Raw genomic sequence first — 15211 nt, 5'->3', positions numbered from 1 at the left:
CTGCGCTGAGCTGGCCCCAGCCTTGCTCCAGGCCCTGTCTCCTTGGGGGAAGGTCACATTTGCAGTAGCTACCTGCTGTGAGCTTGAGGCTGCTCCTGGCCAAGCTGGGCCTGGTACCTGGTGGGCGGGGTCCTTGGGCATCAACCCACAGGAGTCCCGCAGTGACTAGCGGGCCGCCTCGGCTCTGGCTGCAGGTGGGGCTCAGGTGTGTCTCAGCTAGGGAGATGGGTATCTGAAGTCCATTCGGAGCAGGGCCCGCTAAGGGCAGCAAAGTGGGGTCTGTGCACGCTGTTGGTGTCACGTGGGGGGTTGTTGGAGGTTTGGAGTCCTGGGCTCCATCCCAGGCCTGAGAATCTGCACCTGAGACTCCTGGGTGATTCTTGGTGTGGTCAAGCACACTGGGCCAGGGCATCCACATTAACAGGGACTTGGGTGGCACAGTGGGTTAAGCCACTGCCTGAGACGCCAGCATCCCATGTGCGTGCTGGGTTTGAGTCCTGGCTGCTCTGCTTCAGATCGGGCTCCCTGCTAATGCACCCGGGAAAGCTAGAAGGTGGCCCAAGTGCTCGGGCCCCTGCCACCCACGTGGGAGATCTGCATGCAGCTCCTGGCCTCAGCCTGGCCACTGCAGGCATTTGGGGAGTGAACCAGCAAATGGACTTCTCTCTTCCTCTCCCGTCCCTCACTGCTCCCTCTTAAATAAACAATCTTAAAGGAGTTGTGCCCCTCTCCAGGCAGATTCTGTTGAGCTGTGTACAGGACTGGAAGACCAAGGACTTTGGTGCCGGTGGGCTTCCTGGAGGTGGTGGTACTGAGCAGCTCCCCAAAGTACTATAGGGCAGTGGGTGTGGGTTGAGAGAAGGCAGAGCCCGTGGCTGCCAGGAAATGGTGGGGCCTGGGCTGCAGAGGGAGCCTCCTGGCATGTCCCAGGCATGGGTGTATCCCCCGGGAAATCACCCGGGACAACGGGGCGTGGCCTGCAGCCCACCTCCCTGGGCCTGGGTCCTGGCTTCCTGCTCGGCAGGTGGTGCTGATCTGTAAAATGGGCACAGCAGGACCGTTTCAGGGGGTTGACCAGATAGGACAGGGCGGTAGAATCCTGGTTCCCGTGGCAGGTCTGTGGTCCGGCAGCCTCACATGTCCCACCCGGCAGAGTTCCCTCTTCTACTTCACATCACCCCCGTCTCAGGGGAGTTTGTTCCTTTAGGGGAATGGCGAGAATTTTTTTTTGACAGGCAGAGTGGACAGTGAGAGAGAGACAGAGAGGAAAGTCTTCCTTTGCCATTGGTTCACCCTCCAATGGCCGCCGCGGCCAGCACACTGCGGCCGGCGCACCGCGCTGATCCGAAGCCAGGAGCCAGGTGCTTCTTGTCTCCCATGGGGTGCAGGCCCCAAGCACTTGGGCCATCCTCCACTGCACTCCCTGGCCACAGCAGAGAGCTGGCCTGGAAGAGGGGCAACTGGGACAGAATCCGCCGCCCCGACCGGGACTATAACCCGGTGTGCCAGCACTGCAAGGTGGAAGATTAGCCTAGTGAGCTGTGGCACCGGCCTATGGCAAGGATTAATTGGACTGAGGGACACTGGGTTCCCGGCGTGTCTTTGTCAGGCAGATTCATAAGCTCTTTCTGCCGGGGTATGTTGGGGACCGGCCCCTGCTGATGAACCCCCCCCCCCCCCCAGCTGGGCCTTTGCCTGGAAGTCCCTGTGTGTTGCAACATCCGGAGGAGATCTCGTCCTTGACTCAACTTCTGTCCTCAGCAGAGAGAACGGGTGCCTAGGGCGGGACTTGAGTGTGCGGTCCAATAGCACCACGGCTTGCCGCACAGGAGCCATAGGGGCGGGCGCTGTGGCACAGCAGGTTAAGCCACTGGGTGGAAAGGGTGCTTGTTCAAGTCCTGGCTCCTCTGCTGTGGATCTGGCACCCTGCTCACGCATCCTGGGAGGCACCAGATGATGGCTCAAGTTCCTGGGCTCCTGCCACCCCTGTGGGAGACCAGGATGAAATGCCGAGTTCCTGGCTTCAGCCTGGCTCGGCGCTGGCTGTTGTGGGCGTTTGGGGCGTGAACCAGCAGATGAAAGAGGCTTCTCTCTCCATCACTCTGCTTTTCAAATAAAAGAAACTGTTACCAGTGAATGGCAGGGTTCTTGTCTTCCCGCAGGAGAGAATTCAGGCATGAGACAGTAGTGGAAAGTAAAGTAGCAAGGTTTATTAGGGAAGGGACATCCGCAAGAAAGGATGGGCACCTCTCCAGACAGGACCTGAGAAAGTGTGCCCAGTCGCTCAGACTGGGGGGGGGGGGCAAGGTTACATGGTTGTGTGGGGAGATTACACCTGGGCAGGCAGGTGGGCGGCTCAGCTAGACAGAGCGCTGAGCGCACAGTCCGGTTGAGGCCGGTGGGGGGGGGGGGGGGGTTTAAGGAGATGGGTCTTTGTCTTCACACATCTCCTCCTGAAACAAAGGATTTTATGGATGTAAATATTAAGAAGCTCCTATCTGAATTTTCCCCTGAAGGTATCAGACAGGAGGAAGCCTAGCTGGCGCCGTCCTAACCCAGGATCCGGACCAGGTCTGGAGCAGGGTATTTGAAATGCAGATACTGGGCTGCATCTGGGAGACTGTGGAAGATTGTCGGGCAGAAGGGGCAGGGACCCCCACCTGGCAGGTTATTGGGTAGAAGAGGACAGGGCAGGATGTGAACACTGGGCTGCCCCTGAAGCGTTATCGGGATGACTTTGAGATGCAGATGCATATGCTGGACATAGACGTCTTTTCTTTAGGCCTTTGTCACACACACACATAAGCTCATATCTGACTTCCTAACAAAACATTTAAAAACTCTCAAAGTGGTTGGACGAATCTCCATAGCCTCCCCCACCAAAAAACTGGATCCGCTCACCCAAAGCACAGCAAACCAGTTACCAAGATGGCGGAGAAAAGCAGGTGTCTAATACAAAGCACCGACCAACGACCCAGGCAGCTATGACTTCAACCCTGAGCTCCTTGAGAGGTTACATTGCAAGGGTTCTTATGGATTGAGGCTGGGGTTGAGAGGGGCGTGTTCAGCTCACATCCAGGTCTCTGGTTGGTCCACAGTACTCACGGCTCTCCTTTGATGGGGCAGTGATGTGTTCTTCAGGGAATTTCGATGATGGCAAGGTAGGCTCCAGCCAGTCGAGTGGAAGTTATTCTTTGCTTGGACTAAGACTCCATGTCAAATCGTTATCTTTAGGGGTGGTAGATGATCTCATGCCTCTGTTCAGGGCCCCTGTTGGACTGGGAGCACCATGCCCTCCACTCATGAGCTAATCTTTTTTGACAGAGTGGACAGTGAGAGAAACAGAAAAGTCTTCCTTTTGCCATTGGTTCACCCTCCAATGGCTGCCGCAGCTGGCACACTGCGGCCACTGATCCGAAGCCAGGAGCCAGGTGCTCCTCCTGGTCTCCCATGCGGGTGCAGGGCCCAAGCACTTGGGTCATCCTCCACTGCCTTCCCGGGCCACAGCAGAGAGCTGGCCTGGAAGAGGGGCAACCAGGACAGAATCCGGCGCCCCGACCGGGACTAGAACCCGGTGTGCCGGCGCCGCAAGGCGGAGGATTAGCCTAGTGAGCTGCAGCGCTGGCCGAGCTAATCTTAAGAGGTTGATCTGCAGAACAAGGCAACCCAGCTTGAGGGAGTGGGTCTGGGAGACCGCGGGAGACTAGAACCGTATCCCAGGCACTGGGTCTAGGCTCAGCTACAAGGCCAAGGGAGTGTCCTCCTCCTCCAAGCTGACCAAAACCAGCAGTCATGACGGCAAAGGGCCCAGCTTCCTGCCTCCAGGTGTGGTGGGGCTGGATTTATTCCAAGTTCTGGACTCAGATGAATTCCAAGCAGGGACATGAAGTGCAAGCATGGAGAACCAGAGCAGAGTTTACTGAGAGACAGTGCTGGCAGCTTCGGGGATGTCGAGAGACAAAGTTACAACAAATGGAATTTAGAGATCCAACTGGGTTGTTATCAGGGATCCATGAATCCAGCAGCATTTCATCCTACGCATTCAGACAAGGCTGTCTCCTGGGTGTGGCAGGAGCATGGGTTTCTTCTTTTTAAAAAATGTTTATTCGAAAGGCGGAGTTAGAGGCAGAGAGAGATGTCTTCCACCCACTGGTTCACTTCCTCAATGGCCAGAGCTGAGATGATCCGAGGCCAGGAGCCAGGAGCTTCTTCAGGGTCTCCCGTGTGGAAGCAGGGGCCTGAGCACTTGGGCCATCTTCCGCTGCTTTTCCAGGCCATTAGCAGGCGGTTGGATCGGAAGAGGAGCAGCCGGGACTTGAACCAGCAAGTGATTAAAATATGCAAGTGATTAAAAGGCCTAGAGCAGGCTGGGCTCCTTGTTGCTTTACGATATCGTCCAGTCTTATTAACTTTGGATATTAATAACCCTGTGGGTTTGATATTGGGATTGGCCCCAAATTCCACTTTCACCACTACTGATCCCTTCTCTTCAGCAAGCCACAGGGCCAGGGTACTCCTCGGCCAGGATGTCCACACCTGAAGGTGGAAGGTGGGGTGTGCTCGCCGCCTTCCCCAGGCAAATCGAGCACCTGAGCACGCATCTGTTACTTCAGAGTGGCAGGAAGGGAAGCTGGCCTCTGACTTGGCAAGGGGGGAGGGACCCCTGCACCTTCAGAGCTGCTGCGGTGTAGGTCACACCTGGGGCCCAGGTGGGGACCCAGGCCAGCTGTGGCCTCTGACCAGACAGTCCTGCCAGAGCATCAGATGCAGCCCAATTAGCCGGGGCAGTAGGCAGGAGCATTCTGCCTTGCTAAGCACGTGGGCAGAAAAAGCCAGAAACCCCCGGAGGTAATGGGGTGGGGGGATGTCCCACGTTTTACCTTTTCTCGGGGGGGGGGAGGGGGGAAGATGTCCCATGTTTTACCTTTTTTTAAATTTTTATTTATTTATTTATTTTTTTGACAGGCAGAGTGGACAGAGAGAGAGACAGAGAGAAAGGTCTTCCTTTGCCGTTGGTTCACCCTCCAATGGCCGCCGTGGCTGGCACGCATCGCGCTGATCCGAAGGCAGAAGCCAGGTGCTTCTCCTGGTCTCCCATGGGGTGCAGGGCCCAAGCACCTGGGCCATCCTCCACTGCACTCCCTGGCCACAGCAGAGAGCTGGCCTGGAAGAGGGGCAACCGGGACAGAATCCGGCGCCCCGACCGGGACTAGAACCCGGTGTGCTGGTGCCGCTAGGCGGAGGATTAGCCTAGTGAGCCACGGCGCCGGCCCCATGTTTTACCTTTTCTCAGGTTTGCATTGATCTTTTTTTGCTCCTGGGTGAGCTGAGCGGCATATAAGGACTTAAAAAATACATACATACATATATATATATATACACACACATAAATGTCTTAAGATATATTTTCATTTTCCATGGATGCATAATTGCAGATACATATGGGATACAGTGTGATAGTTCAATATATGCAAGACCATTGGCAATTCCATCTTTCCTTTTTTTAAAAAAAAAAAAAAACAGAGAGAGAAAAGTCTTCCTTCCGTTGGTTCACCCCTCAAGTGGCCGCTACGGCCGGCATGCTGCACCGATGTGAAGCCAGGAGCCAGGTGCCAGGTGCTTCCTCCTGGTCTCCCAGGCGGGTGCAGGGCCCAAGCACTTGGGCCATCCTCCACTGCACTCCCGGGCCACAGCAGAGAGCTGGACTGGAAGAGGAGCAACTGGGACTAGAACTCGGGGTGCCAGCACAGCAGGCAGAGGGAGGATTAGTCTAGGGAGCCGTGGCGCCGGCCCCATCTTTCCTTTGTGCTAGGAATATTCAAATCCTCTCTCCAAGCCACTTTAAAACAAGCAGTTAATTGCTGTCAACCTAGCCATCCAGCTTGGAACGTTGTTGGTTACTTCTCTTACCCGAGGGCACTGCCTTTGATCCAAGTTCCCTGGGTCATGCCCCCTCCCTCTGGCCAGGGGTCAGGATCTCTTCTGGGCTATGCCAGTCCTTCCCAGCTGCTCCTGGGCACACCGGGCCCTAAGGGCAGGCAGCAGCTGGAACCCCAGGCAATTCAGAAAGAGACAGAAAAGGGCACCTCCCTCTAGGTTTGCGACAAAGGACCCTCACCAGGAACATTTCTACTCCACAAAGCTGCCCGTGTCGGTGGGGGTCCTGCCCAACATATACCTAACAAAACACTTTGGCTGGGGCCGGTTTCCGGTGCAGAGATTAAGAAGGGGGGCGCGGGGAGGGGAATACTCAGGTCTTGGAGCTGTGCTTTCACTGCTTCCTGCTCCAGCTGCCTGCCAATGTGCACCCTGGGGGGGCAGCCCAAGTCCTAGGGCTCTGGTCCCTGATGTGGGAGGACTGGGATGGGGCTCCCGGCTCTGGGTGTGTGTCCTAGCCCTGGGCTATTGTGGGCATTTGAGGAGCGAACCAGCAGGTGGACTTTTTTTTTCCTCTGTCTCCGCCTTTCAAATAAATGTAAATAAATAAACCTTTAGAAGTGAAAATCGGACGGCACTGCGGCTTACTAGGCTAATCCTCCGCCTGTGGCGCCAGCACTAGTCCCGGTGGGGCGCCAGATTCTGTCCCAGTTGCTCCTCTTCCAGGCCAGCTCTCTGCTGTGGCCCGGGAAGGCAGTGGAGGATGGCCCAGGTGTTTGGGCCCTGCACCCGCATGGGAGACCAGGAGGAAGCTCCTGGCTTCGGATTGGCGCAGCGCACCGGCTGCAGCACGCCAGCTGTGGTGGCTGTTTGGGGGGTGAACCAATGGAAGGAAGACCTTTCTCTCTCTCATTGTCTAACTCTGTCCAAAAAAAAAAAAAAAAAAAAAAGTGAAAATCCATTCGGTTCCGCCCCTGACTTCCTAGGGCTCCCTGGGTTTCCTCCTGGACACTTCCCGAGGGAGGGAGGACAAATAGCCTTAGACCCGTGTTGGCCTCTCCCCTACATAGCAGCATGCAGGCCCCCACTTCTCTGGACTGCTGGACACACCGCTCTCTGAGGAGCCCAGCCATCAGCCTGAGCTCTCCGGATCCTCCCAGGCTCTCGCCCCGCCGGCTCAGCAGCTCAGCCCTGGAGTCCAGCCTCAGCCCACACCCCTCCCAGCTCACACAGGAACCCGCAGGACCTTTAAAAGGAGCCCAAGCAAACCCCTTCCTGCCACTTTGCCCTATATAAACCACTCGTCTGTAGGGGAGGGGGCTCGCTCGCTCTCGCCTTTCCTAACGCGTCCTGTGCCTGTAAGCCTGTGTGTTGCATGGAATTATTTTATTTCTTGAAGATTTACTCATTTTTAGACGGAGATAGATCCTCCATAACTCTGGTTCACGCCCCAAAAAGCTACTGGCGGGTGTGTGTGCGTGTGCGCGGGGACTGGGCCTGGAACTCCTTCTAGTGTCCCCTGTGGGTGGCAGCGATGGGGAGGGGCACTTCCCTGGGGCATCACATGCAAATATTTAAGAAATCCAGGCAGCCGCATATTCCGCTCTGCCCTCCATTCTGAAAGGTCCTTTTTACTTAACAATAGAGCTTGGCCTGCCTCATTCTTTCTAAGGCTACCTGAGTCCTTTAGCCACCTGCTGGTCGGTTCCTCTGACTCTGGCCCTTTGCTATGTATATGAAAGCCCTGTGCTCCCGCGGGTAGGCGGGTAGTGCCGGGGTTCCCTGGGGGCCTCCTGCTGCAGCCTCTGGCACCACGCACTGACCTGTCTTCTGAAAAAAGGCAAAGTCCAGGCTCCCCATTCGTTCTCTCTGGCTGCTGCCCTATTTTGCTTCTTATCACAACCAGAACGTTCTTTTCTGCAAATAAAAATAGTCTGTCTTGTCAGCTTATAAAAATGGGGCCCATTCATCAGGGGGCACGTTCGCAGGAACAGAGAAAGGGCAAGGCACCCACGATCTGCCCCGGGGGCTTCTGTGTCAGCCACGGTCCTCACTAACGTGGACTCAGCCGTAGGCCTCCCCAGCCAGGATAGCGGCGACGAGGGTGGTGACAGTGGGGGTGTTAGCGGAGAAGGTTCCTGTCTTTGTGCAAGGAAGAATTCAGACGTGAGACAGAACAGTAGTCGGCAAGGTAGCCAGGTCTATTGGGGCGGGGCATCCGTCAGGACAGGTGGGACAGAATCGGAGAGCGAGTGCTCGGTCACTCAGACTGGGGACAGCAAGGTTACGTGGTTACATGGAGAGAATGCACCTGGCAGGCCAGGCGGGCGGCTCCGCGGAGAGCTGAGAGCCAAGCGCACTTTCTGTATGCAGGCTGGGGAAAGGGGTCCAGTTCTTCCTGCTGGTTCTCCTTCCCCTCCTCCCCCTCCTCCTCCAAGACAAAGGGTTGCTGAGTGAATTAGGTGAAATTCTGCCCAAGGTTTCCCCACTCAGTGAGATCAGACGGGGGGGGGGCCCACCTGGCGCCAGCAGAGGCGCCTCCCCTAGGGTGCCCGCCTAAAGGAAAGATTTTATTGCTTAATGTTAATCAGGCCAGGTAGCCCATTTGGTGCTGAGCAGAGAGGATTCTCCCGGGAGCTTTCCAAGGTGGGGAGCTGAGACCACCTGGGAAGTTGTCAGGGTCAGGGCAGGACTTTGCAGTGTGAACCCCCGGGCTGCTTCCCAGGTGAGCTGCTGCATTAACAGGAAGTTGAGGTGCCCAGACTCTAACTCAGCCTTCAGGTACGGGCTCAGGCGTCCCAAGCAGTGGCTTATCCTGCGGTGCCACCACGCCTGCCCCATTTTTTAAAATCATTGTATTCCCCCTACTATATATTTTTTAAAAGATTTATTCATTTATTTGAAAGTCAGAGTTACAGAGAGAGGAGAGGCGGGGGGGGGGGTCTTCCATCCAATGGTTCACTCCCCAATTGGCTGCAATGGCCAGAGCTGAGCCGATCCGAAGCCAGGAGCTTCTTTCGGGTCTCCCACGTGGGTACAGGGGCCCAAGGACTTGGGCCATCTTCCACTGCTTTCCCAGGCCACAGCAGAGAGCTGGATCTGAAGTTTAGCAGCCTGGTCTCAAACCGGTGCCCATATGGGATGCCGGTGCTTCGGGCCTGGGCGTTAACCCACTGTGCCACAGCCCCAGCCCTAACCTACTATATTTCAATTGTGTGTTTATGTTTCAGTCTCCCTAGGTAGATGCAAAGCTCTTCTAGGAGAAAAACACATCTCTGATGTACTTTTCAGTCCTCAGTATGCAGCAGAGCAGGCCCTGGCATCACGCCTACAACAGTAGAACTATTTAAAATGAGTTGAGGGGGCCAGCGCTGTGGCTCACTTGGTTAATCCTCCACCTGCGGCGCCCATATCTAGGTAACAGAATGGAGTGCCTGAGTCCCAGTCCAGCTCCCTGCTACTGTGCACCCTGGGAATCAGCAGACGATGCCTCGAGTACTTGGTTCCTGTCACCCACGTGGAAACCTGGACTGAGTTCTAGGCTTCTGGCTTTAGCCATCCCAGCCCTAGGTGTTGCTGCCATTTGAGGAGTGAACCGGTGGAAGACGTCTGTGTCTGCTTTTCAGGTAAAAAATAAATAGAAGTTAAAAAGTGAGCCCGTAACGAGTGAAGCAGTAACTCCACGAGGGAATGAAAGAAAACCACACTCACCTGGGCAGGTGCGCCAGAGGCTCCGCCCATCTCCTTCTGCCCCGCCCCCTGACCCAGGCCGGACTACATTTCCCAGAAGGCCCCGCGCGCTGGGCATGCGCGGCGGGGCGCTCGGAAGCTGCGACGCCGAGTTTTACTCTGGCTGGTGTCTCCCGCTAGGAGTCGGGAGCCACAGCCGGAACCCTGCCCGGGCCGAGCCAGAGCTCCGGTCCCGGCGCGTCGGCGTCCTCGCCTCGTCCCCTCGCCCTTCTCAGCCCCGGTGAGAGAAGCGGGCAGGCCTCCTGCTCGTCGGCAGCGTTGGGGGTCCCGAGGGCGGGAGGCGGCGGAGGGAGACCGAGCCGAGCTGGGGCCGGAAGGGGGCGGGCGTGGGAGTGAGGGAGGCCCCGGAGTCCCGGGGGATTGGGAGGAGTGGCTCGCGCGCCCCCGGTCCTGAGGCCGGGAGTCGAGGGGGATTTGGAGGTGCTGGGGGCTCGGGTCGGCGCTGGGCGCTGGGCGCGGGGTCGCAGCGGGAGGAGGGGCGCGGAGGAGTTTGGGTCGGGAGGAGCAGACCCTTTTCCCCAGGACCTGGAGGAGGCGGTGGGCGAGGCTGTGGGTTTTCTCCTGGGTCCGCCCTCAGGTGGAGGAACTCGCCGGGCCAGGGGGGCTGGACTTGGGGAGGAGTTGGCCCCGTCACTCGGCTTCCCCTGCCCCCCCCCATCCCCGTCTAACAGTGGGGTCCACCTTCGCCTAAGCTCCCGTTTCGCGGGGTCCCCGGTCACTTGCAGGGATGCGCGAGGGGTGTTGAAGAGGACTTGGGGGGGCACTCGTCCCATCTCTGGAGCTGGGGTTTCATGCCGCCCGCCCTAACCAGCTGCACCGGTTCCACTTCCCAAAGTGCCGGCCGCGTAGACCCCCCGCTCCGCCCCCCCCCCAAACTCAAATTTCCGCGTGCCGCCCCCAGACCCTCCGGTGTTTTGGGTAGCCAAAAAATCAGGGCTCTCGGAAGCTGACCCGGTAGCTGGCCCTCTTGGTCGCTTGCTGTGTGACCTTGGTCAGATTGTCACCCTGTGTGGACTTCCTGGATGTCTAAGCAGCCTGCGGGCTTTTTCAGGCCTCTTCTGTGTGCGGGCTTGGGTTTTTAAAATCCTCTCCTTGCCTTTGAGCGGGCGGGAGGAAAAGAGTCCCGCCACCTTCTGCCCTGCCCGGGCTGTTGGAAAATAAATCGGGTGACTTCCAGTCCCGGGCCACGGCCACAGCGTCTGTGCACCCGCTTCCCCTCCCTGCTGTTTCTCAATTGAAAACCTGATCGCCCTCTTCCTTGTTGGCAAAGGTGCCTTGGAATTCGTGCCGCTGAGTCAGCAAGGCTCTCGGATTTTCCCGGTTCTTGTTGTCTGTGTACCGAGATGGGGACTCCGGGCAGTGCTTCCTCCTGAGGATCTGTGTCTGCGTCGAGAAGGGGCACGGAGAGTGCCGGCCCTCTGGACAGAAGAGGTGAGCGCTGGGGGCTTCACCTCGCTGCCCTCTCGGCCTGGGTTCCGGCAGAGAAGAAGGACACCGCGGAGGGTGGAGCTGGAGGTGTCCAGAGTGGAAGCGAGGCCCTGGGTGGGAGTGGGCCGTGGGTGCCGGCTGCCCCAGGTACATCCACGAGCCCTCTTGCGAAGCGCCGCTCCTGCTGAGCCAGACCCAGGAGGCTTTGGGGTGGAGGACGGAAGTCCTGATTTCTGCTTTTGAACTGGAAATTTTCACGACCTGTGTTGCATAAACCACGCCCGGGGGGGGGGGCAGATAATATCCCTGCCTTCTTGGTGGAAGAGACAGCACAGGCTGTTCCAAGGCGTCCTTGAGCTGGGGGAACCGCAGGGCAGAGCCCCCCACCCTCTGCTGAGGACACGGGGAGAGGTGGCCCGGCAGGGGAGCCAGGGCAGAGCGGGGCCCGGTGTGGGGTGGTGCAGGCTGCAGGAGTAAGCAGGGTCTGAGCCGGGAGGGCTTGTGGTTTGCTGTGGCTTGACCATTGGTGTGCTTGAGGTCCCTGGTGTGGAGGTGGTGGCGTCCCACAGAGCTGAGGCCTACCTAAGGGAAGGAGATGAGCGGGTGCATGCGCCTCTCCTGGGAGAGGATTCCTGTTCCTGAAAGCCGATGGCTGTAAAGCCACTCGCTCCGGGTGCACGGTCCCTTTTGTGTCCCTTTTGTGCGGCTGGTTCCCTTTCTGCAGGTGCAGCCGAAGGGCCCTCACCAGGATGCTGCCACCTGGCCGCGCGGCCCCTCCAGCCACCAGAACCTCGAGCCAAACCCACCTGTTGGCTTTGTCGGTCACCAGCGCCGGGTGTTTTGTGACAGTCCCGCCACGGCTGTGGCAGTGGCAAGGTTTCAGCAGAATCCTCGGGGCGGCGTGGCGTGGACTGGACTCCCCTTACGGCCGGCGCCTTACACCGTGCCGGCCTCTGGTGGGGGAGGCTAGGTGAGGGCTTTGGCCCTCAGTGGCTTGTCGTCCACTTGCAGGGATAAGATGCGGTGAGGGGGGGGCCCTGACGCACAGGCCGCAGTGGGGGTTAAGGGGCTGCTTCCTTCCCTTGGGGTCCTCAAGGCGTTGTGCAGGTGCGTTCAGATTGAGCCCCTGGAAGTGTAGGTGAGGACTGGGTAGAGCGTGGAGGTGGGGATGCCTGGATGGGTGTGGAGGAGGAGGGATTGGAGAGGGGACCTAGGCCTGCAAGTGTTGTGTTGTTGAGGGGGAGGGAGGGAGGGGGCTTCGATTGTCAACCCTGGGGAGTGTGGACTTCCGGCATAGAGAAGCGCCCGCTTGCTTCAGGAGGCTTCCTCCCACCTGTGCCCGAGGTGGGCTGCAGGGAAGCAGAGGTGCAGGCCCCTGGAGTGAGCATCGGGGCTCAGCAGGCGCTCCCAGCCCTGCTCCAGCAGTGAGGCCATGGCAGCCGCTGTGCTGGGGGGGAGGAGGGAGAAGAGGAGCCAGAACCTCGGGTGTTTCCCCAGGCCAGGGAATGCAGGGGAAGGGAGCGTTCGGGAGGAAGATGAGCTTGGTTCGGGTGTGTTGTGGGCACTTAGGAGGCCAGCGGGGAACGAGGCCACGGGCTAGGAAGGAAGCCGCCCGGAGCCCCGCCTGGTGTGGGACCCGCTGACTTCCGTGTGCCAGGGGTTGTGCTGGGCTGCCGAGAGGACAGAGATGAATTCGGGGCTCTTGGGCGCGCGTCTGGTAAACCGGGAACGGGGTTAACACAGGCTCGTCAGTGTTCCGTGGGTTAAGCTGCTGCCCTGCGGCACCGGCAGCCCCGTGAGCGCTGGTGTGAGAGACGGCTTCCCCAGACTGCTTCCCGTCCAGCCCCTGCTGATGTCTGGGAAGGCAGCAGAGGACGCCCCGGCGCCCAGGTGGGAGACCCTGGTGGAGCTCCAGGTTTCCAGCTTTTTCCAGCCGGTGTGGCCATTTGGAAGATCTCTCTCCCTCTCTGTCTCTCTGCTTTTCAAATAAATAAAATAAATCTTAAAAAGCCTTTTTTTTTTTTTTTAAATCTATTTACTTACTTGAAAGATAGAGTGATAGAGATAGGGACCCCAAGTGTGCGCAGCAGCCGGGGCTGGGCCATGCTGGAGCCAGGAGCACAGAACTCCATCCAGGTTTCCCGCGTGGGTGGCAGGATCCCAAGTACTTGGCCATCTTCTCTGTCTTCCCAGGCACAGGAGAGGGAGGTGGATGGGAAACAGAGCCGTCGGAACAGGAACTGGCACTGTGGGGTGCAGGTGTCTCAGGCGGTGGCTTAACCCACACGCCGCACCGTGTGGCGTCAGCCCTGGCAACCCAGCTACTACCTAAAAGAGTAGTAGCTACGACGGTGGCAAATGCACATCCCATCATTTCCTTGATGCCCGGAGCTGAGGCAGGGCAGGGTGAAGACGCATTCCGGTGATGTGCGTGGGAGTTTCTTGAGGCCGTGGGAGCAGATACAAGGGCCAAGGGGAGTGTAGGGGAGGGAGAAGGTAGGCCAGGGTCTGACAACCCGCGGCAGAGAAAGTTCCGAATGCTGGGCGGCTCTGGAGGCGGGCCGGGCCTGCGAGGACAGGGCGTGGCGCTTGGCCAGGCTGACCGGGAGGCACCCGAGGAGACGGGTTCAGAGAAGGTATTTCTCAACCACAGCAGAGCCTGCGGGAGGCAGGAGGGTGGGGACCTGCGCGCCGTGGCCTGTGGGCTGGATCCCACCCACTGCTGTTTTGTTCCTGGTTTTATTGGAGTACAACCAGTCTCCTATGCTCATGCAGTGGCAGAGTTGAGCCCTCAGCGACTGAATACAGACTTCAGGCCCTTATAGGAGCTTGCTGGCCCCCTCCCCAGGAGTCACGGTAACCGTGGGAACCTATGGAATGTCGGGCCCAGCCACCACTGTGGTTCAGCTGGTCCTTGCTGGGTGGGTGATGGATTTAGGTCAGGCCTGCAAATGTTGCTATGTTTCTGGTTTTCAAGAGAATCTACAAATCAGGATTTTTTTTTTAAATGGTGGCTATTGCAGTTTTGTTTTTTTTTTTTTTTTTTTTTGACAGGCAGAGTGGACAGTGAGAGAGAGAGAGACAGAAAGGTTTTCCTTTTGCCGTTGGTTCACCCTCCAATGGCTGCCGCGGCTGGCGCGCTGCGGCCTGCGCACCGCACTGATGCTGATCCGATGGCAGGAGCCAGGTGCTTCTCCTGGTCTCCCATGGGGTGCAGGGCCCAAGCACTTGGGCCATCCTCCACTGCACTCCCTGGCCATAGCAGAGAGCTGGCCTGGAAGAGGGGCAACCGGGACAGAATCCGGTGCCCCGTCCAGGACTAGAATCCGGTGTGCTGGCGCCGCAAGGCGGAAGATTAGCCTAGCAAGCCGCGGCGCCGGCCTCTTGCAGTTTTTAAACATGGGCTCAGTTAAAAAAAAAAACAAAAACAGAAACACAAAGATGCATTTGCAGGCCGGTTTGTCCAGAATCGGTGGACCCCTTCCGGCTCTGGTGGAGGACGAGGACTCTGGAAACAGACCTGGGTTTCCGTGGACCCTGGTGTCCGTGGGCAGGTCGCTTCTCCTTTGGTCTCACTTCCCTGTCCACTGTGAAGTGAGGGAAGCAGCTGCCTCCCTGGAGCCCAGGGTTAAACAGGAACACCTACAAGGTTCTTAAGACCGTGCCTCCAAGCATAGCAAGCAAGCCCTGTGTGGCAATGGCTGTGCCGCTGGCTGCTCCTGCCCCTTGCCTCCGCCATGCCGTCATCTTGGCCCCTTGAGCCAGGGCTCTGCCCTCGGACCAGGTGGCACGTTCCTGGTTCTGCAGGAGGTGGTTCCCCACTATTTTATGTTTCTGGGGCCTGTACCCTGGAGCATTAGAGAGACCTACCACCATCTGCTGGTTCTCTCCCCTAATGCCCAGGACAGCAGGGGCTGGGCCAGGCTGAAACCAGGAGCCCAGAATTCCATTCAGGACTCCCGCATGGGAGCCAGGGGCCCAAGACGTTGAGCCACTGTCCGCTGCTTCCCAGGACGCATTAGGGAGCTGGACTGGAAGCAGTAGCCAGGCCTCGAACTGGCACTCTCTGGGAAGCCGGCCTCCCAGGCAGCCGCTGAGCAGGCTGTGCCACAGTGCCGGCGCCACGTGTTCGGTGTATTAAAGAAGCTCCCTCCAC

At 58.2% G+C, this 15211-nt stretch overlaps 1 protein-coding gene across 7 annotated transcripts in view; it reads left to right on the top strand.

Annotated features, from left to right (window-relative positions):
• Positions 1 to 9627: 9627 nt before the first annotated feature.
• The window catches only part of DTX2 (deltex E3 ubiquitin ligase 2), a 34048-nt gene continuing 28464 nt past the window's right edge, over positions 9628 to 15211 (top strand). For 2 of the 7 annotated variants that reach the window (XM_051847661.3, XM_051847656.3), the window contains exons 1-2: positions 9628 to 9847; positions 10898 to 11058. The gene's annotated coding sequence lies outside the window, so the exon portion shown is untranslated. Of the gene's footprint in view, positions 9848 to 9925; positions 10048 to 10897; positions 11059 to 13798; positions 13912 to 15211 lie in introns of those variants that run through there. The other 5 variants (XM_070064481.2, XM_051847659.3, XM_051847657.3 and 2 more) reach the window with 4 other exon arrangements.

Source organism: Oryctolagus cuniculus, chromosome 19 (genome assembly GCF_051225735.1).
Source record: "Oryctolagus cuniculus isolate XC-2025 breed Fujian yellow rabbit chromosome 19, ASM5122573v1, whole genome shotgun sequence".
Taxonomy (NCBI): Eukaryota; Metazoa; Chordata; class Mammalia; order Lagomorpha; family Leporidae; genus Oryctolagus; species Oryctolagus cuniculus.
The sequence above is the reverse complement of the archived record's forward strand: the minus strand, read 5'-3'. Positions and strand labels throughout refer to the sequence as shown.